The 16,451-nt window shown below is 39.3% G+C and overlaps 1 protein-coding gene across 1 annotated transcript in view; it reads left to right on the forward strand.

The window, feature by feature from the left end:
• LOC115171600 (uncharacterized) overlaps positions 1–16,451 on the forward strand; it is a 332,786-nt gene that overhangs the window by 249,886 nt on the left and 66,449 nt on the right. The gene's annotated exons all lie outside the window — the stretch shown is intronic.

Genomic DNA, 16,451 nt, shown 5'->3' on the forward strand with positions numbered 1-16,451 from the left:
TTTCCACTTCACAATAACAGCACTTACAGTTGACCGTGGCAGCTCTAGCTGGGCAGAAATGTAACTCTCTGGAAAGGTGGCATCCTATTACGGTGCATGGTGAAAGTCACTGAGATCTTCACTAAGGCCATTCTGCTGCCGATGTTTGTCTATGGAGATTGCATAGAAAAAGTTGTCATCAAGGCAAAGTGTGGCTATTTGAAGAATCTCAAATATAAAATATATTTTGATATATTTAACACTTTTTTGGTTACTACATTATTCCAAATGTGTTATTTCATTGTTTTGATGTCTTCACTATTATTCTACAATTTAGAAAAAGTTTAAAAAAAGAAAAAACCTTCAATGAGTAGGTGTTCTAAAACATTTAACCGATAGTGTCACGTCCTGGCCAGTATAAGGGGTTATTGGTTATTGTAGTTTGGTCAGGACGTGGCAGGGGGTATTTGTTTTATGTGGTTCGGGGTTTTATGGGATATGTATTTATGTAAGAGGGGTGTTTGATTTATGTGTTCCGGGGTTTTTAGGTAATGTTCTTGTTTTGTATTTCTATGGTTTTCTATGTTGTGTATTTCTTTGTGTTGGCCTGGTATGGCTCTCAATCAGGAACAGCTGTACATCGTTGTTGCTGATTGAGAGTCATACTTAGGTAGCCTTGTTTCACCTGTCCCTTTGTGGGAAGTTGTTGTTGTACTGCTGTGTGTTAGCATGCAACACTGTTCGATCGTGTTCTTGGTTTTTTGTTATGTGTTCTATTAAAGTTAAGATGAGCACTCAATCCGCTGCGCCTTGGTCCATGATGTACGACGACCGTTACAGGTAGTGTATAGTGTATGTGAAAGCTCAGGATTTTTTTTATTTTTTTTAAACATTTAACCCCTTTTTGTTGGCACAACAATAATTCCGTACTTCCATTCATTTCTTAAACTGGTACCGGGTTACCTTCGTGAGACTTGTGGGGGTCGTAGAACAAAATGGAGAATAACATTGTGTTCATGCTGTTTATGAGAGTCTCATCTTGTAGGCCAATCCATTTGGGTGCTATGTGATTTTCGGGATGCCTCCTGGTCTGACAAACTGCTCTGTATATATTTCTATTTTCACGAACCCTGGCTAACAAGTTGAATCAGCAATACAAAATTTGGTTAAATTATTTATTTACTAAATACCTAAATAATCACACAGAATTACATCTACACAGAATGGATCATACATTGATTACAAATTATGTCATAAAGGAAAACTTCCCTAGTGGACGGAACAGATGACTGCTGGTTAAACAAAGAAAGGGGGTTGGGTTTTGAATGAAAGAGCGGGAAGACTGAGTAACAAGGGGAGAAGCTATGCTATCGTAAATATGGAATCTTATGCATTCTAAATAACCGCCCATTTGGAAAAAGAAAATTCAAGGAATATTTACTGTGAGCTGTGCTTCAATAGGTTGGTTGTAGATGGAAGGCCGGGTTGCCCAGCAGGGATCTCTTGTCCTCTGAAGAATGTCTCTGGTGGTAAACTGGATACGTTGTAGTATCGTTGTGTGTTAGACTGGATATGTCGTCCGTCCTTTCCTAGCCAACGTTTACTGCGGCTGCTGCTAACTCAATGGCTAGGAGGTATCACTTCTGGAGTGAATAAGAGTTCAAAGTTCATACCAAGTTGCCATACTTTTAAGCTCATGCTATATTCTGGCTGGTATAGTAAAATTCATCCTTTCGGCGTGTCAATCGTCACCTTTACATTGAACACAATGCTAATTTCATTAGGTTATTATCTGAGCCCTTTTAACGTAGGACCGTCGTCCTCAAGTCCTCGGAACAGGAAGTTACATTTTCGTAAAGGGGCTTATATAGGGTTGGGAGAGAGGGCCGTGTTTCATAGTTTACAAACGATGTCTGTTCACATGGGCGGGGCCACTGAGTTGAGCATAGTTCACTCATGAAAACCAATTCTCTCATTTAGAAGCTAAAATTACATTTAATCTTTTCACAAATAGTTTCATATTTAAACATTTAAATTGCACAACAATTCCATGTGAATCTGATAACTAGAATGTGTAGACTTTCCAAGATACAGTTTATGTCGTCCTATCATCAGTAATAATGTCTCAGACGCCAACTGATCTGACATCATATTCATTAAGTACCAATGCATATTTTCAACTGGTTGGATTACCGAAAGAGGGTTCTGTTTCCCCCTTTTGATGTTCCCAGACTCTCTATGTTAACAAATTTCAATAGTCACATCGGTAGAGAAGCGAGAGGAAAAAGGGGAAAGGTATTTATGGGGGTCATAAACCTCCCCCAACAGGCCAACGTCATGACGTCATGACAAATTCACCATTATGATTAAGAAACTACTACAAATATTTCAAATAAACCCTTTATTTGTCACATGCGCCGAATACATGTGTAGACGTTACCGTGAAATGCTTACTTACAAGCCCTTAACCAACAGTGTAGTTCAAGAAATACTTAAGAAAAAAATTACAAAATAAACTAAAATAACAATAACGAGGCTATATACAGGGGGTACCTGTACCGAGTCAATGTGTGGGGGTACAGGTTAGTCAAGGTAATTTGTACATGTAGGTAGGGGTGAAGTGACTATGCATAGATAATAAACAGCGAGTAGCAGCAGTGTACAAAATAAATGGGGGGGTGCTGTCAATGTAAGTAGTCCGGTGGCCATTTGATTAATTATTCAGCAGTCTATTGGCTTGGGAGTAGAAGCTGTTAATGAGCCTTTTGGTCACACCATGAAGGAAGTCTTTTTCACTGTAATAATAGACTGGCCCTCATCTCTGCCACATTAAATACAGTAAGTATTACTCAGAGAATGATGTTGAATAGTGCTGGAGATCAAACCAAATCAAAGTTTATTGGTCGTGTATATGATTTGCAGTTGTTATGGCAACTTTGATTTGATCTCTAGTGCTATTCAACATCGTTCTTTTTTAATATGGAAAATATAGAATAAGTCTATTCTATGCAGCATTGTGTAATAAATGGTAAGACAATTTAAGTGAACCTACAGGAGATAAGGTTAATAGCCCAGTGCCAGCTGTGGCCAACCTCCAGAGGGCGAGCTATGCAAACTTACTTCCCTTCCCACTCTATATATAAATGAGTATGTTGCCAACTCATCATTCAACTCATACAATAGGTACTAGAGTTATGTGACATTTCAGAAACCAGAATGATTTTGAACAGCTGTGGGATTGTTATTTTCACACTAGCATGCACATTGGGTGAGTATGAAGCCAGTACATTTTAACCAGAAAAGTTACATCTGTTGAATTAATAATTTATACAATGGCCTACGTAATGTTTGCAGGAGTTTGCTGTGAAGAGACGGATCAGTCACCTTCTCAGGTGAAAAGACCTGAAGACACTGTTATATTGTCCAATAAAATCTCTGGGTTTGATATGACAGACTACTGCATGAACTGGATAAGGCAGAAACCAGGCAAAGCTCTGGAGTGGATTGGGATAATTAACTCTGGTTCAACAGATGCACCAGACTACTCAGACTCCCTGAAAGGCCAGTTCACTCTGACTGAGGACGTCTCCATAAACACCCAGTTCTTAAAAGCCAAGAGTCTCAGATCAGAGGACTCTGCAGTTTATTATTGTGCTCGAGAGGCAATGTGACTGAAATTGCTGGGGCAGTTGCACCAAAACCACCCAGTCAAAACTATGCCACATATGCACACGCAATACCTCTGTGGCCCACCTAGGGGTCACTGCCCCTTCTTAGAATACCACTGTTCTACAGTATGATGTCCCAATACTGTACTATAATATGTAACACTCCACATTCATATAAATTCTCATTCATATTCCTGTAGTGCAATGAACATTTATTTTACAACCTAAAGAGATGCTGCATAACTCACTCTAAGTTGTATTTTATTTGTATTATTAATCATGCTCATCTGTGCACACTATCCGTCAGACACAACGGACGGTGAGAATGGATTAGCATTTCTTCATATACATTTGGATTATAATATCTCACAAGATTAACTCTATTGGCTGAGGACAAATTAAGATAATTTATTGAATCATAGAGATTTGTGATGACTACAGGTAGATAGATGTATTGGTCTCTGGTGTGTGGAGAGGTTTTTGTCTGGGTGTGTGTCATCATGGTAACTACAAGGGCACAGTGTAACACGTTATAATAAAAACCACTGTGGTGGAAAATGGCTACCTACTTCATCACATATGCAATTACAAGAGAAAACATTTAAACAGCTACTCAAATTATTGGATTCTGAAAACATACAAATATTTTTTACTTTAAATAAGAACTAAAAATGTACTTATTTACTGTCTCTAAAACTGTCCTCAGCAGGGTGTGTTAATCACTGTCATGGTCAAAATGCCTGACAGAGTAAAATCTGAAAGCCCAAACTAATCAAATAGTCATTAATAAGTAGTAAAACATAATTTGACATACTGTTCATCAGATTAAAATCAATAAATCATGTTATGGTTGTTGTGAAAAGGTGCACATGTTTATTCCATCTTTGGCCCTGCACAGAGTGGTGGGAAGGTTTTTGTACAGGGTTAAACCACTGTGCCATACAGCGGGTCACAATGTTACAGTCCATGACAAAAACCTACCACCTCTACCAAGCACAGAGTGTGAGAGTGCTGACACCTAAGGAACACAGACATATACATTCTGATTGTCTATAGGCAGCTAACCTATATGTGCTTGTACATTTAAACACATTATACACTCAAACAAATGTCCATACTCTTTAGGCCTACTTCAGACAAAGAAATCTCAACATTCAAAATGTTAATACTGACATACACTGGGGAACAACTATTTTCTGTACACTGTAAATAATGTGATCTAAAAATTTGCTTGAATTGAACTTCAATGGTTGTTGTAAATGACAGGATTGGAAAATATATTGTCCACATGGAGACATTGGAGGTTTCAGTGAGTTTTACTGAGAGGATTCTGTGGCTGTATGTGACATGGGTTTTGTAACGGTGTGAGTCACTGTGTATGGGAGTGGCCACAGTGATAAACATCAATACAAAAACACCTCCATGGACTTGAGGGTTGACAGGATTGTACTGTCTGCACACTGACTACACTCTGGACCCATATGGGAGAGCATTTCACTGCTATGAATTGGAATGGTCATATTCTCATTTTCATTTTCTCTTAATTTTCTCTTCATTGGTTGCTATTCTGCAATTGTGTCCTATGTTTCTGTTAAGTAGAACCAATGAATGTTGAACGTGTCGAGACATGTTAACTAAACGTAAGCCCCAGTGTATCCTGTCTCAGGACTTATTATGGACAGAGCACTCCATCTAAAGTGGACTGTTACTTTTCAAACAGTTTCAAACAGTTAAGACATGCAAAATACAGAAAGGATGAAAATGCAGATGTTTTCAGCTCCAGTTGTGGTCTGTAGCACCACCAAGGACCATTCTCTGATGACGTAGACCCTCTGATAAAACTGAACCAGGAGAACTTTACCTCATTATGTCTGACTTTCTGGGCCTGATATATTGAAACTGTAACGTCATTTTTAAAAGGTAAAATTTACAAGTAGCCAAATAGTCACAGATACTGATCAAATTGACTGAACATATCAATATAAACGGACTATTTAATCATACATACTTAGAGTATGGAATAAACATATTTGTAGTTACTTTTGTCATAATTTGTATGTTTTAAGTCGCACAGAAACAGCATATTTTCCATGATGTTGGTCAAACTGATGAAAAGTAACTATTAATGCATCCATTCCATAATCTAAGGGTTTATGTTTGATAATCCATTCCATTCCACACAGGCCCTGCTCTCCTTTTCTCAGTTCTGTATGTTCCTCTCACACACCCCACCCCTCTCTCTTCCCCTCTGTGACCCTCACAGCTGTGTGGCATCATGCTTGGTGAACTCCAGTCTGTCACCTGTGTGTTTCAGGGTCCCAGTTTAGCATCTCTGATGATTCAGATAGACAGTTAAGTAGCCCAGGGACTGTAGGGACTGTTCCTATACACTTTCATGATCTAATTCTCACTATCTTGTTTCAACTGAGGAGAAACTGTATTTTGTAGAAGCCAGCTGATGGCTGGTAACCATGCAATGTTTCAACCACATGAACACGATTTGCATTTGGTTTGAATAAATGGCGAGATGGATCAAAGAATCAGATATTTTAATCACGGTTTCATTTATATTATATACCTTTTTAACAGTTGTATTAATTATATTATTTAATATTTTCAGTCATTCACTGCTACTCATCACACACAATGACCATATTCATGTTTGTGTTCGTAATAAATATAACACACTTTTCAAGAATTGCATTGAACAATGAGTGCTGAACTAAAGTAATAAATTGCTCTATGTGGTTTCTCATAGCTGTTCTGGGTACCTACCCGGAAATACTTTACTATGTCTTCATTATAATTGTGTATAAGGGAGAGAGTTTAAGAATGTGTTTAATAAGGCATGTCTATCAAAATGAGTGTTGGGTATATTAGTTCAAAGCTTCCAAAGCATGACTTCTACCAAGGATACACCTGCACTCTGATAAAGCCATTTTTCTGATATAATAATCTTGATTAACCCTAAAAAATGACCAATGTACAGTATCATTGAAAAAGTGCAGTGACATATATGTAAAAAAAAAAACAACCGTGATGTACTGCAGATGTTGGAGAAAAACGACAAACTATGATTCAAAAAATGTATGGAGTGAAGTTCAGCCATCTATTTGTTCAGAATGTGAAATGTTCATTATTATAATTATTTTGTTATTTAGTTTCATGTGTTGTTTAAAATACATTCGTAAGGTATTTTCTGAATTTCTTGAACAGACAGAGGGAGAGGATGACAGTGATGAAAGGTTGTGTCAAAGGGCAATAGGCCAGATTCAGAAGTTTTCCAAAAACTTGAGACAACATACTTACATTTCTTACAGGGGCCACTTATATTAATGTGTTTGTGATATTGTTGTGGGAAGTATACAAATGTAATATGATTTAATATAAATTATGTATAACATACCATTATTTCATGACTCTTCTTAATACACGAAACATAATGTTCGTTTGAGGGCCTTGTGAATGTTGACTTATATAAAGGTCTTACGACGGCTACGGAGAGAGTGATCACACTGTCGTTGGGAACAGCTGATGCTCTCATGCATGCCTCATCGTTGCTTGCCTCGAAGCGAGCATAGAAGTGATTTAGCTCATCTGGTAGGCTTGTGTCACTGGGCAGCTCGTGGCTGTGCTTCCCTTTGTAGTCTGTAATGGTTTGCAGGCCCTGCCACATAAGACGAGCGTCAGAGCCGGTGTAGTACGATTCAATCTTAGCCCTGTATTGGTGCTTTGCCTGTTTTTTGGTTTCTTTAGTGGACATCGCAGGATTTCTTATAAGCTTCTGGATTAGAGTCCCGCACCTTGAAAGCGGCAGCTCTACCCTTTAGCTCAGTGCGAATGTTGCCTGTAATCCATGGCTTCTGGTTGGGGTATATACGTACAGTCACTGTCGGGACGATGTCCTTGATGCACTTATTGATAAAGCCAGTGACTGATGTGGTGTACTCCTCAATGCCATCGGAAGAATCCTGGAACATGTTCCAGTCTCTGCTAGCAAAACTGTCCTGTGGTTTAGCATCTGCTTCATCTGAACACTTTTTTATAGACCGAGTCCCTGGTGCTTCCTGCTTAAATTTTTTGCTTGTAAGCAGGAATCAGGAGGATAGAATTCTGTCATATTTACTAAATGGAGGGCGAGGGAGAGCTTGTACGCATCTCTGTGTGTGGAGTACAGGTGATCTAGAATGTGTTTCCCCTCTGGTTGCCCATTTAACATGTTGATAGAAACTAGGTAAAACTGATTTAAGTTTCCCAGCATTATAGTCCTTGGCCACTAGGAGTGCCACCTCTGGGTGAGCGGTTTCCTGTTTGCTTATTTCCTTATACAGCTGACTGAGTGCGGTCTTAGTGTCAGCATCCATCTGTGGTGGTAAATAAACAGCCACGAAAATATAGATGATAACTCTCTTGGCAAATAATGTGGTTTACAGCTTATCATAAGATACTCTTCTTCAGGCGAACAAAATCTGGAGACTTCCTTAGATTTCATGCACCAGCTGTTGTTTACAAATATGCACAGACCGTCCCCCCTCCTGCATCTTACCGGAGTGTGCTGTTCTACCTAGCCGGTGCAGCTTGTATCCCGCAAGCTGAATATCCATGTCATCATTCAGCCATGATTCCGTGAAACATAAGATGCTACAGTTTTTGATGTCCTGTTGGTAGGATATTCATGATAGTACCTCGTCTAATTTATTGTCCAATGATTGTACATTGGCAAGTAATACTGACGGTAACAGCAGCTTTCCCACTCGCCGTCTGCGGATCCTTACGAGGCACCCAGCTCAGTGTCCTCTGTACCTGCGTCTCTTTCTCTTGCCAATGATGGAGATGTTGGCCATGTCAGGTGTTCGAAGTACATCCTGTGCGTCCTGCTTGTTGAAGAAAAAAATCTTTGTCTAATCTGTGGTGAGTGATCGCTGTCCTGATGCTAGTGGAACTGCATATGCAAAAAGTGTTGAAGGACGGATAGAAGTCACCAGAGATAATTCTAACAGCATGGTGTATCTGAAGCTGTCTGGTCTGAGAGCAGAGGACTCTACTGTGTATTATTGTGCAAGAGAGACACAGTGGTATGAGTGAGTGGAGGATCTGTACAAAAACCCATCAGAGAGTCTAACTGGCAACACAGTCAACAGAGGGCAGAAGAGCATCAGTAAAGCAGACTACAAACTGCACACAATCCCCTGAGAACCAAAGCAACCAGTAAACCATCAACTGAGCTACTATTAACATGAGCATTGTCCTATAGGCAAGAGTGGAAAGTTAGAAACAATTATTAAAGTGTCACTCCAAAATACATACTGATACATTAATTGACAATACAAAATGCAGATTTAAGAACCACTCAGAGTTTTGAGACAATGTAGGCAATCATATGCAAACATGGCACAGTATGTCATTTGGTATCAGCTATACTACACTATAAAACAGGTTGTTTGGATACTGGATGCTGATTGGACAAGCAGCGTTCCAAGCCGTGCTGTATTGGTCGTCACATACTAATGCCTGCTGACAGTTACATCTGAAAAGAATCCCTGCACCTCCATAATAATATCATGTTCATGTTGCTGTCTGAATCATCTCTTGTATTTATCTCAACTCGCACGTTATTTCCCCTTGCTTCCAACCCATTTAGTTTGGTATAGCAAGGGTTAAAATAAGCCTAGCTGTCTGCCTATCAGACCTCAGAAGATTTTACAACCTCCATTACTTTAATATCTCTTTCCTTCCATCAGGTTTAAATGTCCAGAGTCTGGAGTCATTCCCTCCGGTCCAGTCCTGAAAAAGCCTCTCCAGTAAGGGATCTAGCTTTACATTTAGTAGCCATGGCATGCACTGGATAAGACAACCTGCAGGAAAAGCACTGGACTAGATGGGATTAACCTGTTTGGGATAGGGGGCAGTATTTGCACGGCTGGATAAAAAATGTACCCGATTTAATCTGGTTACTACTCTTGCCCAGAAACGAGAATATGCATATTATTAGTAGATTTGGATAGAAAACACTCTACAGTTTCTAAAACTGTTTGAATGGTGTCTGTGAGTATAACAGAACTCATATGGCAGGCCAAAACCTGAGAAGATTCTATACAGGAAGTGCCCTGTCTGACAATTTGTTCTCCTTCTAGGGCATCTCTATCAAAAATACAGCATCTCTGCTGTAACGTGACATTTTCTAAGGCTTTCATTGGCTCTCAGAAGGCGCCAGAATGAGGAATGAGAGCTCTCCAGTCTCTGGGCGAAAAACAGCAGGAGTTTTTGTGAGTGGTCCTGCTGAGAACAATGACACTGGAGCGCGCATGCACGAGACGACTCCATGTTTTTCTTTCAGTGTTTGAATAAATACAACATCGCCCGGTTGGAATATTATCGCTATTTTACGAGAAAAATAGCATAGAAATTGATTTTAATATTTACACATGTTAAGGTTGCTGAAAATAAATGCATTTGACAGTGAGAGGACATTTCTTTTTATGTTGAGTTTAGATGTACTGTAGTATCAGTCAATAGACATTACATAGGTCTACTGTAGGATAAGAACAGATATACTGTAGGTTTAATGCAATACCCTCACTATTAAAAATGTATTACAATTTGAATTGGGATTGATTCAGTGGTTGTTTCAGAAGTATACCCTTCATCATATTAAGGTTGATACGTTGCTATGTTTTCATTTATAACGCCCTTTTACAAAAAAATCACACTGTACCAAACATCATTACTAAACTTTAGACATAGGAGTTACCACAACCGGATGAGTTACCACAACTGGTCTCAGAGATGGCTAACTCTGGAAATTCCTTTGGTCGCTACTGAGTTAGGTAAATCAGATTTTTGTTTCTTGCACCTTATTTGTGGAACAATCTTCAAAATGTTATTCAATTTGATGTTCTGTTTCCTCTAGTGCAGAAAGCTGATTGATGACCTTTTTAATGATGAATACATTTGTTTTTCTTTATGCTTGCATTTTGTCTGTATATTTTGAATTGTGTATTTTCTGTAATTTATGTAATTCAGGGCTCATCTGCAAAAGACACCTTGGTCTCAGTATGACTCCCTGATAAAATAAAGGTTAAATTAAAAACCTTTTTAAACTGTCCTGGCAACTCTTTATCAGAGTTAGTGTTGCAAATGGGAATTGTTTTCTCCACCAATCTACCTGCTAAAAAAAAAAATACCATAATAGGAAAACAAAGAGCAGTATCTTGTGTCTTGTAAATAAAGGTGTCGTTGATTCATTGGAAATAATAATTTGTTATTAACTGACTTGCTTAGTTAAATAAAGGTTAAATAGAAATGTTAAAAATCTTATCATAACAGAACATCTCAAGATGGCCTAAAGCCTCCTTTGATTGATCCTCCCAGTGAGGAGGAGCTCATGCAAAACTCACTTGTCCTCCATCTTTATTAATGTCTCTGTTGAAGGTTGTATCTGCTGAGGACTGTCTCAACTACCTTTAAAGAACTACACAGATCACCGTGTTTCCTACCACAGGAATACTCTTACTGACAGTATATCTAACAGGTGAGGATATGCAACCTAATTATACGTTTATGAAGGAAATGCATTGACACATTAGCTTTTAGCTTCAACAATATCTGTACTAGTCACGTCCTGACCATAGAAAGCTGTTATTTTCTATGGTAGAGTAGGTCAGGGCGTGACAGGGGGGTGTTCTAGTTTAGTTTTCTATGTTGTAAGGTTCTACTTTTGTATTTATATGTTGGATTTTGTTTGGGATGATCTCCAATTAGAGACAACTGGTCCTCGTTGTCTCTAATTGGAGATCATACTTAAGTAGGGTTTTTTTCCACCTGGGTTTGTGGGAGATTGTTTTTTGAGTGGTGTATGGTTCAACTCTGCGTCACGGTTTGTTGTTTTGTTCTTTAGTTTATGTATCGCATAGTTTCACAGTGTAAATAAAATGTGGAATGACACACACGCTGCACTTTGGTCCACTCCTTCCTACGACAACCGTGACACTACTCTTTATTTCCACAGGTGTTCATGGTCAGACACTGACTGAGTCTGGACCAGTGGTTAAAAATCCTGGAGAATCACACAAACTGATCTGTACAGTCTCTGGGTTCACTTTCAGAAGCTATGAGATGGGTTGGATCAGACAGGCTCCTGGGAAAAGACTGGAGTGGATTGCTTTTATTAGCACAGCTAGTAGACCAATCTCTTCTTCCCAGTCAGTCCAGGGTAGATTCACCATCTCCAGATACGACTTCAGCAGTAAGCTGTACCTACAGATGAACAGTCTGAAGAGTGAGGACACAGCAGTGTATTACTGTGCTAGAGAGTAACAGTGGTTAAACTAATGGGAGAATCCGTACAAAAACCATCTGGAATAGAAAGGATGTACTTGCACAAGCACGTGCACATACATCATCTGGGCATTATAAGGAAATTAGACCCATATACCTTAAATGTTCACATACAGTATCATAACACAGTGACACAGAGATAACACACCTGTTAGATATGTTGTTATAGTGTTGTTGATACGCCAAGAGATATCCCATCATCTTCATTTTACTGATGTCTCAATACTTCAGCTGATGGAGGAACTGCAATGCTTTGAAGTATCATGTAATGTTTCAGTTCATAGGTATCATTCCTCTAGAAGTTTTATTTTAGAATAGGAACATGAATGTAGCTGTTGCTTAATATTCTTTTTACAATTTGTCATTCATCTAATTTTCTTGCCGATGTATGCCGAATAGTTTTATGAACACGTGGATGAACTAAATTATTTAGTTTCAAGTGGTAAAATCACCAACATAATCTAAAGAGGGTATGTGAGTTTTCACATTGTAAAGGTTGTATACAGTAATAGTGGTGGTGGTCCTAAAGTGTCTCTTATATACCCTCTTATATACTGTATCTCCCACCATCTCTCCATGTCAATGCAAACCCTCCCTCTGATTATTTCCCTACTTAAACAATGCCTGTCTGTCCTTAGAGGCCCTCTGAGTACTGGAGAGAAGAGAAGAGCAGCTCCCACTAGTTAAGCTTCAAAACAAGCCATGTTCCCTGCATCTCTGCTGCTGCTGGCATCTGTATCCTGTGAGTTTCTCTGTTCATACAAATTGATATTTATTACAACTCTGAACTGATCATTTCTAATTTCTGAAGAAAACTGACAGTGCTGTGTATTGATGTGTGTTCCTCATTACAGGTGTCTGCTGTTGTATTGAACTCATCCATTCTGGTCCAGTGGTTATAAAAGGCTTTCAGCATCTCCTGCAAATTCTCTGGGTTTTCTATATATTCTTACTAGATAGGACAAGCTGAAGGCAAAGGTTTGGAGTGTGTTGGTTATACATGCATTAACAGTACTTCCACTGTAGACTGACTAAAGATCAGTTCTAGTTATGACAGCTCTAGCAGTACAGTGTTTCTACAAGGGAACAACTTCCAGACTTAAAACCTGTTTGGGATAGGGGTTCCGCTAGCGGAACGTTTTGACAACATTCGGTGAAACTGCCGAGCGCGAAATTCAAAAGAAATTCTTAAAAATATTTAACTTTCATACATTCACAAGTGCAATACACCAAATTAAAGGCTAAGACACAGATGTTAATTACTGTGTCTGTGAGACACAGTGATACAAACCATGACCAGAGCTGTGCAAAACCCTTCCTCCAGGGATTCATTCTAGCTTATAATAGACTTATTAAATTAAATAGAACAGAGATGTTTCTCAACATCACATTTGTAAACGATTATATACCCAGTACTGGCGGTGCTGGAAATGTATATGTGAGTTGTTTGCCAATAATACTCTTGATATGACTTGAAGGTATTCTAATTGATGTCTATTAAACATTCAATGAACTAATTCATGATCCCTTACTGTTTTTATCATTCTTATGATTAACGTGGCCAATACTGAAGAACAAGGCCTAATCTTTGTACTATCAAAAATATACTAAGTATTATGATATAAACACAAATACATGCAACAATTTAAAGACTGGGGACAATTGACACTAATGGGTTATGATGCAAAAAAATACTAGCAGAGAGTAATGCTCATTGTATCACAGTCCTGCCTAACATTATCCTCCAGTAGAAATCTGGACTTTTACATGGACAACACACCAGAGTATTTATAGCTTGCACTGTTACTAAATATTTTTTCCCTTACTGATATTCCCATTAATTACATACAGTTGAAGTCGTAAGTTTACATACACTTAGGTTGCAATCATTAAAACTCATTTTTCAACCACTCCACAAATGTATTGTTAACAAACTATAGTTTTGGAAAGTCGGTTAGAACATCTACTTTGTGCATGACACAAGTCATTTTTTCAACAATTGTTTACAGACAGATTATTTCACTTATAATTCGCTGTGTCACAATTCCAGTGGGTCAGAAATGTACATCCACTAAGTTGACTGTGCCTTTAAACAGCTTGGAAAATTCCAGAAAATTATGTCATGGCTTTAGAAGCTTCTGATAGGGTAATTGGCATCATTTGAGTCAATTGGAGGTGTACCTGTGGATGTATTTCAAGGCCTTCCTTCAAAATCAGTGCCTCTTTGCTTGACATTATGGGAAAATCAAAACAGTCAGCCAAGACCTCCAAAAAAAATTGTAGACCTCCACAAGTCTGGTTCATCCTTGGGAGCAATTTCCAAATGCCTGAAGGTATCACGTTCATCTGTACAAACAAAATTACGCAAGTATAAACACCATGGGACCTCGCAGCCGTCATACCGCTCAAGAAGGAGACGCGTTCTGTCTCCTAGAGATGAAGGTACTTTGGTGCAAAAGTGCAAATCAAACCCAGAACAACAGCAAAGGACCTTATGAAGATGCTGGAGGAAACAGGTATACAAGTATCTATATCCACACTAAAACAAGTCCTATATCAACATAACCTGAAAGGCCACTCAGCAAGGAAGAAGCCACTGCTCCAAAACCACCATAACAATGCCAGACTACAGTTTGCAACTGCACATGGGGACAAAGATTGCACTTTTTGGGGAAATGTCCTGTGGTCTGATGAACAAAAATAGAACTGTTTGGCCATAATGACCATTGTTATGTTTGGAGGAAAAGGGGGGAGGCTTGCAAGCTGAAGAACACCATCCCAACCGTGAGGGTGGCAGCATCATGTTGTGGGGGTGCTTTACTGCAGGACGGACTGGTGCACTTCACAAAATAGATGGCATCATGAGGTAGGAAAAGAATATCCATATATTGAAGTAACAGTTCAAGACATCAGTCAGTAAGTTAAAGCTGGGTTGCAAATGGGTCTTCCAAATGGACAATGACCCAAAGAACACTTCCAAAGTTGTAGCAAAATGGCTTAAGGACAACAAAGTCAAGGTATTGGAGTGGCCATCACAAAGCCCTGACCTCAATCCCATAGAAAATTTGTGGGCAGAACTGAAAAAGTTTGTGCGAGCAAGGAGGCCTACAAACCTGACTCAGTTACACCATTTCTGACAGGAGGAATGGGCCAAAATTCACCCAATTTAAAGTGGGAAGCTTGTCGAAGGCTACCCGAAACGTTTGACCAAAGTTAAACAATTTAAAGCAATGCTACCAAATACTAATTGAGTGTATGTAAACTTCTGACCCACTGGGAATGTGATGAAAGAAATTAAAGCTGAATTAAATAATTCTCTCTACTATTATTCTGACATTTCACATTCTTAAAGTAAAGTGGTGATCCTAATTGACCTAAGACAGGGAATTTTTACTAGGATTAAATGTCAGGAATTGTGAAAAACTGAGTTTAAATGTATTTGGCTAAGGTGCATGTAAACTTCCGACTTCAACTGTATATCCTCCGCTTATGCAAATGTATTTTACTGTAGCCCCTCTGTTCCTTTCTCTCCCTCTACCTCCTGCTTTATAAAAACCTCTCTGTAATTGAGAGTCCTATTACGTCCCTATGAGTCCTGGAAAGTAGAGCAGAGCAGCTCACACCATTTCAGGTTCAACACAAACCATGTTCCCTACATCTCTGCTGCTGCTGCTGGCAGCCACCTCCTGTGAGTTCCTGACTGTAGTCTGATCAGTATAACCTGTTTTGCTGTGATACTGATGTGACTCCTTGATTGATCTGACCTGTCATTCCTCTCCCTCAGGTGTCCACTGTCAGGTCGTACTCACACAGGCTGAACAGTCAGTCCAGGGGACCCCTGCAGGATCCCTCAAACTCACATGTGCCTGTAGTGGAATCACTATAAGCAGCTCTTATATGCACTGGATACGCCAAGCACCTGGAAAAGGACTTGAATGGATAATTTACTATTATTCTGACGGTTACAAGAGCAATGCCCAGGTAGTACAGGATCGATTCACAGCATCGAAGGACAGCACTAATTTCTATCTGCACATGAGCCAGTTGAAGTCAGAGGACTCTGCAGTGTATTTCTGTGCTGGAGATTCACTATGGTTAAACTAATGAGAATAGCCGTTCAAAAACCATCTGGTAGAGAAAGGAAGGATGTGCACAAACACACAGACACACGTATGGTATGACCAGTAGACCATGGATTACCACAGATAACACTGCTACTCCTACTGCTCTCTCCTCGTCTGCCCACGTGTTTTCGCATACCCCGAGAGCATCTGGCCAGCGGGGTGGTGGCACTGGAATCCTCATCTCTCCCAAGTGGACATTCTCTCTTTCTCCCCTGACCCATCTGTCTATCGCCTCCTTTGAATTCCATGCTGTCACAGTTACCAGCCCTTTCAAGCTTAACATCCTTATCATTTATCGCCCTCCAGGTTCCCTTGGAGAGTTCATCAATGAGCTTGACGCCTT

The sequence above is a fragment of the Salmo trutta genome, chromosome 32, assembly GCF_901001165.1.
Source record: "Salmo trutta chromosome 32, fSalTru1.1, whole genome shotgun sequence".
Lineage (NCBI taxonomy): Eukaryota > Metazoa > Chordata > Actinopteri > Salmoniformes > Salmonidae > Salmo > Salmo trutta.